This window comes from Oncorhynchus keta, chromosome 12, assembly GCF_023373465.1.
Source record: "Oncorhynchus keta strain PuntledgeMale-10-30-2019 chromosome 12, Oket_V2, whole genome shotgun sequence".
In the NCBI taxonomy this organism is placed as follows: domain Eukaryota; kingdom Metazoa; phylum Chordata; class Actinopteri; order Salmoniformes; family Salmonidae; genus Oncorhynchus; species Oncorhynchus keta.
Window position 1 is genome coordinate 39,340,143 of NC_068432.1, and position 14,081 is coordinate 39,354,223.

Below are 14,081 nucleotides of genomic sequence, written 5' to 3' on the forward strand. Positions count from 1 at the left end.
TGAATAAGTCTGATTAAACAGATCAGAATGTCAGACCCGGCGCCAGGAAAAGGTGACTAAGGGCCCATTTGAAACCGGCGAGGGGGCAAATCTATTTGTGTGTGTTTGTGTTGGGAGGGAGGGGAGGTGCATTGGAATTATATCGAATTCTACTTATATCACAATAAACATGAAGTTCAAATGCCTAGACTCTGAGATCATTGAGTGCCTTTGAAGTGACAAGTAGGCTACAGATTTCGTGCCATCCGCTGCAGTTTATCAACACAATGGACAGCGCTCTGCACACTAAAGCAAGGCCGTTTTGGTAATGAATGTAGGCTACAAGAGATATTCCCCTATTACAAACAGCCTATGTGAATGCAGCCATACACACAGCTGTCTAACCAATATAATGCCAAACTAAAAGCTGAAAGTAGTTGCCTAGTTAATCATGCATGCAAACAAAAATAGTGAATAACAGTTTGGCTTAGAATACTGACAACTGCGAATGGAACAAATGAACGCCAACACACCACGGTCCCAGGTAGGCAAGTAGGCCCAGTAAACAAAATATCATATTCATAAAGGCATGACAATCTATATTTAGGTTAGTTACTTAAACAGTTAACAAAATATCAGATTTATAAAGGCATGACAATCTATATTTAGGTTAGTTACTTAAACAGTAAACAAAATATCAGATTTATAAAGGCATGACAATCTATATTTAGGTTAGTTACTTAAACAGTTAACAAAATATCAGATTTATAAAGGCATGACAATCTATATTTAGGTTAGTTACTTAAACAGTAAACAAAATATCATATTTATAAAGGCATGACAATCTATATTTAGGTTAGTTACTTAAACAGTTAACAAAATATCAGATTTATAAAGGCATGACAATCTATATTTAGGTTAGTTACTTAAACAGTAAACAAAATATCAGATTCATAAAGGCATGACAATCTATATTTAGGTTAGTTACATAAACAGTAAACAAAATATCATATTTATAAAGGCATGACAATCTATATTTAGGTTAGTTACTTAAACAGTTAACAAAATATCAGATTTATAAAGGCATGACAATCTATATTTAGGTTAGTTACTTAAACAGTAAACAAAATATCAGATTCATAAAGGCATGACAATCTATATTTAGGTTAGTTACATAAACAGTAAACAAAATATCATATTTATAAAGGCATGACAATCTATATTTAGGTTAGTTACTTAAACAGTTAACAAAATATCAGATTTATAAAGGCATGACAATCTATATTTAGGTTAGTTACTTAAACAGTAAACAAAATATCAGATTTATAAAGGCATGACAATCTATATTTAGGTTAGTTACATAAACAGTAAACAAAATATCATATTTATAAAGGCATGACAATCTATATTTAGGTTAGTTACTTAAACAGTAAACAAAATATCAGATTCATAAAGGCATGACAATCTATATTTAGGTTAGTTACTTAAACAGTTAACAAAATATCAGATTTATAAAGGCATGACAATCTATATTTAGGTTAGTTACTTAAACAGTAAACAAAATATCAGATTTATAAAGGCATGACAATCTATATTTAGGTTAGTTACTTAAACAGTAAACAAAATATCAGATTTATAAAGGCATGACAATCTATATTTAGGTTAGTTACTTAAACAGTTAACAAAATATCAGATTCATAAAGGCATGACAATCTATATTTAGGTTAGTTACTTAAACAGTTAACAAAATATCAGATTCATAAAGGCATGACAATCTATATTTAGGTTAGTTACTTAAACAGTAAACAAAATATCAGATTTATAAAGGCATGACAATCTATATTTAGGTTAGTTACTTAAACAGTTAACAAAATATCAGATTTATAAAGGCATGACAATCTATATTTAGGTTAGTTACTTAAACAGTAAACAAAATATCAGATTTATAAAGGCATGACAATCTATATTTAGGTTAGTTACTTAAACAGTTAACAAAATATCAGATTCATAAAGGCATGACTCAATCTATATTTAGGTTAGTTACTTTAACAGTTAACAAAATATCAGATTCATAAAGGCATGACTCAATCTATATTTAGGTTAGTTACTTAAACAGTTAACAAAATATCAGATTCATAAAGGCATGACTCAATCTATATTTAGGTTAGTTACTTTAACAGTTAACAAAATATCAGATTCATAAAGGCATGACTCAATCTATATTTAGGTTAGTTACTTAAACAGTTAACAAAATATCAGATTCATAAAGGCATGACAATCTATATTTAGGTTAGTTACTTAAACAGTTAACAAAATATCAGATTCATAAAGGCATGACAATCTATATTTAGGTTAGTTACTTAAACAGTTAACAAAATATCAGATTCATAAAGGCATGACTCAATCTATATTTAGGTTAGTTACTTTAACAGTTAACAAAATATCAGATTTATAAAGGCATGACAATCTATATTTAGGTTAGTTACTTAAACAGTTAACAAAATATCAGATTCATAAAGGCATGACAATCTATATTTAGGTTAGTTACTTAAACAGTAAACAAAATATCAGATTCATAAAGGCATGACTCAATCTATATTTAGGTTAGTTACTTTAACAGTTAACAAAATATCAGATTTATAAAGGCATGACAATCTATATTTAGGTTAGTTACTTAAACAGTTAACAAAATATCAGATTCATAAAGGCATGACAATCTATATTTAGGTTAGTTACTTAAACAATTAACAAAATATCAGATTCATAAAGGCATGACTCAATCTATATTTAGGTTAGTTACTTTAACAGTTAACAAAATATCAGATTTATAAAGGCATGACAATCTATATTTAGGTTAGTTACTTAAACAGTTAACAAAATATCAGATTCATAAAGGCATGACAATCTATATTTAGGTTAGTTACTTAAACAATTAACAAAATATCAGATTCATAAAGGCATGACAATCTATATTTAGGTTAGTTACTTAAACAGTTAACAAAATATCAGATTCATAAAGGCATGACAATCTATATTTAGGTTAGTTACTTAAACAGTAAACAAAATATCAGATTCATAAAGGCATGACAATCTATATTTAGGTTAGTTACTTAAACAGTAAACAAAATATCAGATTCATAAAGGCATGACACAATCTATATTTAGGTTAGTTACTTTAACAGTTAACAAAATATCAGATTCATAAAGGCATGACTCAATCTATATTTAGGTGAGTTACTTAAACAGTAAACAAATGCAGTAAACAAAAGGCAAATGAAATTCAAAATAACCAAAACATAGCCTACAGCCCTAAACTCAACTCAGGACCTCAAAACCATTTCCACTGCATGTTTTATTATTTCCCTCTAATCATGGTCTGACAGTGGTGTAAAGTACTTAAGAAGTACTTTCAAGAATTTTTACTTAAGTCGTTTTTTGGGTATCTGTACTTTACTATTTTTTTTTTGACTACTTTTACTTTTACTTCACTACATTCCTTCAGAACATATTGTACTTTTTTACTCCATACATTTTCCTTGACACCCAAAATAACAGGAAAATTGTTCAATTCACGCACTTATCAATAGAACATCCCTGGTCATCCCTACTGCCTCTGATCTGGAGGACTCACTAAACACACATGCTTTGCTTGTAAATTATGTCTGAATGTTGGAGTCATTTAAAAAAAACAAGAAAATGTTGGCGTCTGGTTTGCTTAAGATAACATGTGAAATTATTTATACTTTTACTTTTGATACTTAAGTGTATTTTAGTAATTACATTGCTTTTTCATACTTAGGTATATTTTAAACCAAATACTTTTACTTGGTTACTTTTACTTGAGTCATGTTCTATTAAGGGATCTTTACTTTTACTCAAGTATGATTGTTGGGTACTTTTTACTCCACTGTGGTCTGATTTAGACCTGGGACACCAGGTGGGTGCAATTTTGTATTTTTTTATTTAACGAGGCAAGTCAGTTAGGAACAAATTCTTATTTTCAATGACAGCCATGGAACAGTGGGTTAATTGCCTTGTTCAGGGGCAGAACAACAGATTTTTACCTTGTCAGCTCAGGGATTTGATCTTGCAACCTTTCAGTTATAAGTCCAATGTGCTAACCACTAGGCTACCTGCCACCCCTACATGAATTAACAGGGAGAAAAGAAAACAAGTAGACTCTGGACCTCGTACGGTAAGAGTTGAATAGCCCTGGCCTACAGCCTACTACAGTGAGATGAAGCCATGCACATCTGGCTTGCCAAATAAATAGGCCTATAGGCTGCTTCAAACATAGAACATCATGTTGCTCATGAGATCAGCAACACATTGTGATACGGCACACTACACTTCTGTCAATCAAATTCGACCCACGCAATCAATTAAGCCAGTGGTTCTCAAACTTTTTATAGTCCCGTACCCCTTCAAACATTCAACCTCCAGCTGCGTATCCCCTCTAGCAACAGGGTCAGTGCACTCTCAAATGTTTTTTTTTGCCATCATTGTAAGCCTGCCACACACACACTATACAATACATTTATTAAACATAAGAATGAGTGAGTTTTTGTCACAATCCGGCTCGTGGAAAGTGACAAAGAGCTCCTATAGGACCAGGGTACAAATAATAATATAATAATAATCATTCATTTTGCTCTTTATTTAGCCATCTTACATATAAAATCGTATTTGTTCATCAAAAATGGTGAATAACTCATCACAGGTTAATGATAAGGGTGAGCTTGAAAGGATGTACATAACTCTACATTGTTGGGTTGTATTGGAGAGTCTCAGTCTTAAATAATTTTCCACACAAGGTCTGTATTTAGTTTTCATGCTAGTGAAGGCCAAGAATCCACTCTCACATAGGTACGTGGTTGCAAAGGACATCAGTGTCTTAACAGCACGATTTGCCAAGGCAGAATACTCTGAGCACAGCCAAATCCAGAAACCTGGCAGTGGCTTCTAATTAAATTACATTTTCACAGAACTGTTTGTTGCAAGTCCGATGAGGCTCTCTTGTTCAGATATCGGTAAGTGGACTGGAGGAAGGGATAATGAATCCAGGTGTTTGTGTCGTCCGTTTCGGGAAAGTACCTGCATAATTGTGTCCTCAGCTGACTCAGATGCTTCGCTATATCACTTTTGACATTGTCCGTAAGCTTGAGTTCATTTGCACACAAAAAAATCATACAATGATGGAAAGACATGTGTGTTGTCCTTGTTAATGCAAACAAAGATCTCCAACTTCTTAAACCGAGCGAGCCTCAATTTTGTCCCGGAACATTGAATATATTTGCGGAGAGTCCCTGTAATCCTAGATTCAGATCATTCAGACTAGAACAACATCACCCAGGTAGGCCAGTTGTGTGAGAAACTCGCCATCATGCAAGCGGGCAGACAAGTGAAAATTGTGGTCAGCAAAGAAAAGCTTAAAGTTGTCTCTCTATTCAAAAGAACATGCAATACTTTGCCCCTTGATAGCCAGCGTTACATGGTCGCTGCCCATATCATTGCATAATGCAGAAAATACACGAGAGTTCAGGAGCCTTGCTTTAACAAAGTTAACCATTTTCATTGTAGTGTCTAAAACATCTTTCAAGCTGTCAGGTATTCCCTTGGCAGCAAGAGCCTCTCGGTGAGTGCTGCAGTGTACCCAAGTGGCGTCGGGAGCAACTGCTTGCTTACCACTCCACTATGTCTCCCTGTCATGGCTTTTGCGCCATCAGTACAGATACCAACACATCTTGACCACCAAAGTCCATTTGATGTTACAAAGCTGTCCAGTACTTTAAAAATATCCTCTCCTGTTGTCCTGGTTTCCATTGGTTTGCAGAAGAGGAGGTCTTCCTTAATTGACCCCCCATAAACGTAACAGACATATACCAGGAGTTGTGCCAGGCCCGCCATGTCTGTTGACTCATCCAGCTGTAAACGCATAAAATTCACTGGCTTGTATGTGTAACCGATGTGAAATGGCTAGCTAGTAAGCGGTGGTGCGCGCTAATAGCGTTTCAATCGGGTGACCTCACTCACTCTGAGACCTGAAGTCGTTGTTCACCTTGCTCTGCAAGGGCCGTGGCTTTTGTGGCGCGATGGGTAACGATGCTTCGTGGGTGACTGTTGTCTGTGTGCAGAGGGTCCCTGGTTCGAGCCCGATTCGGGGCGAGGGGGACGGATGAAAGCTATACTGTTACATATGCAAAGCAGTAATTGTTCCAAAACATCTCCCACCATATCACTGATGTGTCGTGAAACAGTGTTGTTCGATGAAGACATTGTCTGTAATAGTTTTTTTTGTTTTTCCCTCAGCATTGTCCCAGTCATAACCATAATAGAATGTATCTATTTCTATGATGAAACATACTGATATGTAGCTATATACCCAGGTGCGTCATTTGAGTTATTGCATTGAAATTATATTGAATTCTGCTTATATCGCGCTATACCCAGAAAAACATTGAAGTTCCAATGCTTTTGACCAAGAAGTGACAGGTTGGCGTGAAATCTCTGCGGAGCTCCATGGACAACGGCCTACACACTAAAGCAGCTAGACTGTTTCTTACCTTTTCAGATACACATTTCCATGTCCTTTCAAACAGCCTATAACTAATTACAAAAACACTATTCCTTGTGTTTCGATCAGTAGCATATATGCAAAACCTTATAGCCTATTGTTTTATTGGTTTTTACTTTCCTAAAACAATAATTGTCCACCTCACGCTGTCAGAGATTTGACTACTGAATGCATCAGGGCATTGCATGCATAGGCCTGTTAGCTTAGACGTCCACTGTAATTTACGCAAAAAATACCAAAAGTATGTGGACACCTCCTCGTCAAACATCTCAATCCAAAATCATGGGCATTAATATGGAGTTGGTCCCCCCTTTGCTGCTATAACAGCCTCCACTCTTCTGGAAAGTCTTTCCACTAGATTTTGGAACATTGCTTCCATTCAGCCACAAGAGCATTAGTTGGGTCGGGCAGCGATGTTGGGCGATTGTAGGCCTGGCTCGCGGTTGGCATTCCAATTCATCCCAAAGGTGTTCGATGGGGTTGAGGTCAGGGCTCTGTGCAGGCCATTCAAGTTCTTCCGCACCGATCTCAACCAACCATTTCTGAATGGACCTAGCTTTGTACACGGGGGCATCGTCATGCTGAAACAGGAAAGGGCCTTCCCCAAACTGTTGCCACAAAGTCAGAAGCACAGAATCGTCTAGAATGTCATTGTATGCTGTAGTGTTAAGATTTCCCTTCACTGGAACTAAGGGGCCTAGCCCCAGACCATTACTCCTCCTTCACCAAACTTTACAGTTGGCACTATGCATTGGGGAAGGTAGCGTTCTCCTGGCATCCGGCAAACCCAGATTAATCCGTCAGACTGCCAGATGGTGAAGAGTGATTCATCACTCCAGAGAACGCGTTTCCACTGCTCCAGAGTCCAATGGCAGCGAGCTTTACATCACTCTAGCCGACGTTTGGCATCCCGCCTGGTGATCTTAGGCTTGTGTGCGGCAGCTCGGCCACGGAAACCCATTTCATGAAGCTCCCAACGTTCTTGTGCTGACGTTGCTTCCAGAGACAGTTTGGAACTCGTTAGTGAATGTTGCAACCGAGGACAGACAATTTTTAAGTGCTTCAGCACTTGGCTGTCCCGTTCTGTGAGCTTGTGTAGCCTACCACTTCGCGGCTGAGTCGTTGTTGCTCCCAGACATTTCCACTTCACAATAACAGCACTTACAGTTGACCTGGGCAGCTCTAGCAGGGCAGAAATCTCACCAACTAACTTGTTGGAAAGGTGGCATCCTATGATGTTTCCATGTTGAAAGTCACTGAGCTCTTCATTAAGGCCATTCTACTGCCAGTGTTTTTGTCTATGGAGATTGCATGGCTGTGTGCTCAATTTTATACACCTGTCAGCAATGCGTGTGTCTGAAATAGCTGAATCCACTAATTTGAAGGGGTGTCCACATACTTTTGTATATATTGTGTACTTCTTATGGGTCACAGTATTGGTTTGCATCGTTTGCGTGCCTGCGTGCATGCATAGTAGGGACTGTGTGTGTGTGTGTGTGTGTGTGTGTGTGTGTCTGTGTGTGTGTGTGTGTGTATTCGCCTATTCACTTCTTGTTAGTGGTGTGTTTGTGTGCAGGGTACACGGTAGCTGTTTTCCTCTGGGAGTTTAAGGTAATAATTACTATACAGACAGTGGGGAGCAGCCGTCCCATAGGAGAACACTGCCTGTTCGAACTCTGAATGTCTGTGTCTGCGTGTGTGTCTCTATCTCTGTGTGTGTATATTTGTATCTTGGCCTCTAGGGAACCAGGTGCCTCCAGACAGTCTCCTCTGCACCTAACACATGTAATCACAAGTAACACAGGCCTGTTCCTTCCCCTTTTTCCTTCCTTCCTTCCTTCCTTCCTTCCTTCCTTCCTTCCTTCCTTCCTTCCTTCTGTACTTCCTTCCTTCCTTCCTTCTGTCCTTCCTTCCTTCTTTCCTTCCTTCCTTCCTTCTTTCCTTCCTTCCTTCCTTCCTTCCTTCCTTCCTTCCTTCCTTCCTTCCTTCCTTCACTCCCTTCCTTCCTTCCTTTCTTCCGTCCCTTCCTCTCTCAGACAGGATGATTGATGTTATTTATGAAGAGTCTGGATGAAGAGAGAGCTCTCTGCTGTGTGTGATAATCAAGGCAGAATGATTAGGTTTGTATGTAATGAATACTGTTAGGAAGTTGCCAGCGCAGAAACAGTGAGTCATACTATCGATTGCCGCCCCCCTTCTTCCTGTCCCCCTATCTCTCTCCATCACTCTCCTCTTCCGCTTCCCTCCCTTGGTCTCTCTCCTCTTTCCCTTTGTTCCCTCTCTCTCTCTCTGTCCTTCCCTCCCTCTTTCCTCTCTATTCTTCCCCTCTCTCCCTCCCCTCTATCTCTGTCCTTCCCTCTTTCCATCCCTCTCTTCCCTTCCTCCATCACTTCTCTTCTCTTCTCTCATCCATTAATGGCTGATTGGCAGGGCCTCAGAGAGAGTGATAGAGAGACAGAGAAAGAGGTAGAGAGAGAGATGGAGAAAGGAGTTAGAGACAGAGGGAGGAGAGCAAGAGAGAGACGGATAGTGCGAGAGAGTGAGAGAGAGAGTGGTAGAAGGAGGTACTGTAGAGCCATATCCAGCCACAGCTCTGCGTTGCATACCGATAAGACAGTGTCTCCATCATCATCATCGCCATCATCAGCAGCAGCAGCTCCACTGCTGCAACCAGCCCCACTGCTGCAACCAGCCCAGATGGCTAGGTCAGGGAGAGATAGAGGCTGTCACGGGTTGCCACGTCATCCCAATTGAGAGGCTATTTATAGCAGGGTAAACACAGGGATTCCAGACCAGTGAACATGGCAGCCCAGCCAGCCTGGTGGGTGGTGAGTGAGTGGGTGGGTGGATGGAAGCAGAATTCAGACGTGAATGACTGAATGAATGACTATTCCATTCAGCTTGTCTGGTTCTAAGGCTCATTTAGTTTGTTTTATTACAGAGCCTCCCTATACTGGAGCCATCAACATATTACTTTTTTATGGGCAAGGTTTGTTTATTGTGTAGTCAACAAATGTGTGTGTGTGTGGTTGTGTAAGTGTGATATAATGCAGTATTGCCCTTTCGTGACTAGGTTTCATATAGCAGTGTACTCACTCAATTGAAGCAGATTGGGTTAGAATGAGGAAATTAGATTTTGACACTAGCTTTAATATTTTTGTCCTCACAAGAGACGAGGTTAAAAATCAACAACCCTTATCTCTGTCAGCTACTATTCCTGGGACCAATTCTGAAGGGAAGATAAAATAATTGATATTATTACTGAAATACACATCTTTGACGTCACAACAGGTTCTGGTGATGTATGACCAGTTTCCTGACTCACCACGTTGCTTAGCTCCAAAACTCGTTTTCAGTAAGATGGCAACATCTTGAAACTGTATTTTTCCATCGAATGCAGCACTCAAATTGAGGAGGTCCGTTTGTAGGTATTGTTTATGTCTAAGGGAAACTTCAGCCCAGAAAGATTCTCTGGTCACTGACATGATGTTCCTGTGTGTCTATCTTGCAGCCATTTTGGTAGATTGACGAATACTGAATAATGTCTCTGTAATCCTAAAATGTTGTGGCTGGGCTCAGTTTACAGATCAGTGTGAGGGTGACGTAGAAACCTTTGGGTTCCTCTGATGCTTGCCCGCCCTGGCCTCCATTCTGCAGGTTACGTGGATGTAAGGTTAACTGTAGGTCACATCTAAAGCCCTCGTTCTCATTACCTACCTGTGTGTGTGTGTGCTTCCTAACTTCCGATGAGCACTTACTCTAAATACCAATCTCCTCACTTTGTTCAAACCCAGTGAGGCGTCACACCTTCATTAAGCATTCACACACACACACACACACACACACACACACACACACACACACACACACACACACACACACACACACACACACACACACACACACACACACACCTATAACACACTCTTACACCTGATACCCAGCTTAAGCGTCCATCTGTTAGTTAAAATTTAGTCCAGAGTGTGTGTGTGTGTGTGTGTGTGTGTGTGTGTGTGTGTGTGTGTGTGTGTGTGTGAGGCGGCTCATGGGCTGCGCTCTTTTCCTGTCCGTTATTAATGGTAGCAATCAGGGTCGCTGGTCTTAATAGAAGCTTCATCAGCCACACACACAAATGCACAAGCGGGCACCCACCCATACACACACACACACACACACACACACACACACACACACACACACACACACACACACACACACACACACACACACACAAGGCCAGGTTGTATATTACCCTGGCTCAGAGCCTTGGACCCTGGCCAGACAGTAATACTATTGGAGCGTGTGTGTGTGTGTGTATTTGTGTGTGTGTGTATTTGTGTGTGTGCTCCCACTCTCAGTTGTTGATTAATGTTGGTGCCTTCATCTGTCTCACACTCTCTTTTTTTCTAACACTCTTTCTCTGAATTTTTATTTCACCATTTCTCTCTCTCTCTTTCCCTCTCTTTCTCTTTCCCTCTCTCTCTTTCTCTTTCCCTCTCTCTCTCCCCCTCTCTCTCGCTCTCTCTTTCTCTTTCCCTCTCTCTCTTTCTCTTTCCCTCTCTCTCTCCCACTCTCTCTCTCTCTCTCTCTCTCTCTTTCTCTTTCTCTTTCCCTCTCTCTCTTTCTCTTTCCCTCTCTCTCTCCCCCTCTCTCTCTTTCTCTTTCCCTCTCTCTCTTTCTCTTTCCCTCTCTCTCTCCCCCTCTCTCTCTCTCTCTTTCTCTTTCCCTCTCTCTCTCCCTCTCTCTCCCGCTCTCTCTCTCTTTCCCTCTCTCTCTTTTCTCTTTCCCTCTCTCTCTCCCTCTTTCTCTTTCCCTCTCTCTCTCCCGCTCTCTCTCCCTCTCTCCCTCGCTCCCTCTCTCTCTCTCCCTCTCCCGCTCTCTCTCTTTCTCTTTCCCTCTCTCTCTTTCTCTCTCTCTCTCTCTCTCTCTCTCTCTCTCTCTCTCTCTCTCTCTCGCTCTCTCTCTTTCTTTCTCTTTCCCTCTCTCTCTCCTGCTCTCTCTCTCTCGCTCCCTCTCTCCTCTCAATTCAATTCAATTCAATTCAATTCAATTCAATTCAATTCAAGGGGCTTTATTGGCATGGGAAACATGTTAACATTGCCAAAGCAAGTGAGGTAGATAATATACAAGTCTCTCTCTCTCTCCCTATCTGTCTATCTCTATTTCTTTCTCTCTTTCTCTTTCTTTCTTTCTCTCACTCTCTCTCTCTCCTACTCTCTTTCCCTCCCCCTCTCTTTCTCTCTTTCTCATTTTCTTTCTTTCTCCCTCTAACTCTCTTTCCCTCTCTCTCTCTCTCTCTCTCTCTCTCTCTCTCTCTCTCTCTCTCTCTTTCTTGCTCTCTCTCTCTCTTTCTTACAACATAAGCCACATACTTTCATTCTCCAGCATTCTGCCATAGAAACACAATGGAAATATACTGTACTGTTTACTGTTTTTGTCTATTAAAGTTTCTGCAGTTGCTACATGTTGTACTTAGAAATGAATGATATGTACCCATTGATTCTTGAAGAATGTAACTTCTGAATGCCTCGTGAGCTTAGTTCCACTGTGGTTCCCCCATCCGAACCATAGATCTCTCTATGAATTTCAGTGCTTACATTTCTCCAGCATTTTTACCAAAACAGGGGATTGCCCCTTTATATTGTAGCCATTAACACACAGCAGTTCAGAGGGGAGTGAGAGACATCTGAATTCCCTTATATGGTAGACAGGATAAACTGCTGACAGTAGGGACTGAAGCCATGCCTTAGTTATCTTTAATGGCTAAGCACAACACATATGACATGTGTCACAACTACACTTTGTATTCCTGAGCGTTATGTGTGCAGTAACTTTGTGGCAGCTGTATCCCAGACAGCTGCAACCCAGTGTTTACAAGTTTGCTCATCAAATGCAACATGTGGAAGCTGTCTATAGCGCCTAAGTAAGTAGATAACATTCTGTAGTTATAACATTCTGTAGTTATTGGTGTGTGTGTGTGTGTGTGTGTGTGTGTGTGTGTGTGTGTGTGTGTGTGTGTGTGTGTACTTGAACAGTCCCCCTTCAGTTGAGACTGCGTGGAAGCCTGTCATTTGGTTGAGAGGCCATAGTTTGTAGTTTAGGAGCCTATTGCCTAACCATCCTGCTAGTATTGTATCTACAGTTAGCCTGTTAGAGCTGGACACTTGTGACTAGCTGGCTATCACCCGCTTACTCAACCCTTCACCTTAGAGGCTGCTGCCCTATGTACATAGACATGGAATCACTGGTCACTTTATTAATAATGGAACACTAGTCACTTTAATAATGTTTACATACTGCTTTACTCATTTCATATGTACATACTGTATTCTATTCTACTGTATTTTAGTCAATGCCACTCCAACATTGCTAGTCCTAATATTTATATCTTTCTTAATTCCAATCTTTTACTTTTAGATTTGTGTGTATTGTTGTGAATTGTTAGATATTACTACACTGTTGGAGCTAGGAACACAAGCATTTCGCTACACCCGCAATAACATCTGATATATATGTGTATGTGACCAATAACATCTGATATATATGTGTATGTGACCAATACGATTTGATTATTAGCACATTCCTTTATTGGAAACATTCAAACCTTTGCCTTATCAACAAGCAGATGGTGGTGACATTACATCGGGAGAGTGGTACACGTGCAGAGTGATTCAAAAGGAGACAGACTCAGGCCTAGAACATCACAGCCTCTGATCTGGACCTGAACTCTGGATATTACAGTGGACTGTTCAGGATGAACCTGAACTCTGGATATTAAAGTAGACTGTTCAGGATGGACCTGAACTCTGGATGTTACAGTAGACTGTTCAGGATGAACCTGAACTCTGGATGTTACAGTAGACTGTTCAGGATGGACCTGAACTCTGGATGTTACAGTAGACTGTTCAGGATGGACCTGAGCTCTGGATATTACAGTAGACTGTTCAGGATGGACCTGAACTCTGGATATTACAGTAGACTGTTCAGGATGGACCTGAACTCTGGATATTACAGTAGACTGTTCAGGATGGACCTGAACTCTGGATATTACAGTAGACTGTTCAGGATGGACCTGAACTCTGGATATTACAGTAGACTGTTCAGGATGGACCTGAGCTCTGGATATTACAGTAGACTGTTCAGGATGGACCTGAGCTCTGGATATTACAGTAGACTGTTCAGGATGGACCGGAACTCTGGATATTACAGTAGACTGTTCAGGATGGACCGGAACTCTGGATGTTACAGTAGACTGTTCAGGATGGACCTGAACTCTGGATATTACAGTAGACTGTTCAGGATGGACCTGAACTCTGGATATTACAGTAGACTGTTCATGATGAACCTGAACTCTGGATGTTACAGTAGACTGTTCAGGATGGACCTGAACTCTGGATGTTACAGTAGACTGTTCAGGATGGACCTGAACTCTGGATGTTACAGTAGACTGTTCAGGATGGACCTGAGCTCTGGATATTACAGTAGACTGTTCAGGATGAACCTGAACTCTGGATGTTACAGTAGACTG

The 14,081-nt window shown here is 40.1% G+C and overlaps 1 protein-coding gene across 1 annotated transcript in view; it reads left to right on the forward strand.

The window, feature by feature from the left end:
• Nucleotides 1-14,081, forward strand: part of LOC118376713 (membrane-associated phosphatidylinositol transfer protein 2-like) — a 109,667-nt gene that overhangs the window by 726 nt on the left and 94,860 nt on the right. The gene's annotated exons all lie outside the window — the stretch shown is intronic.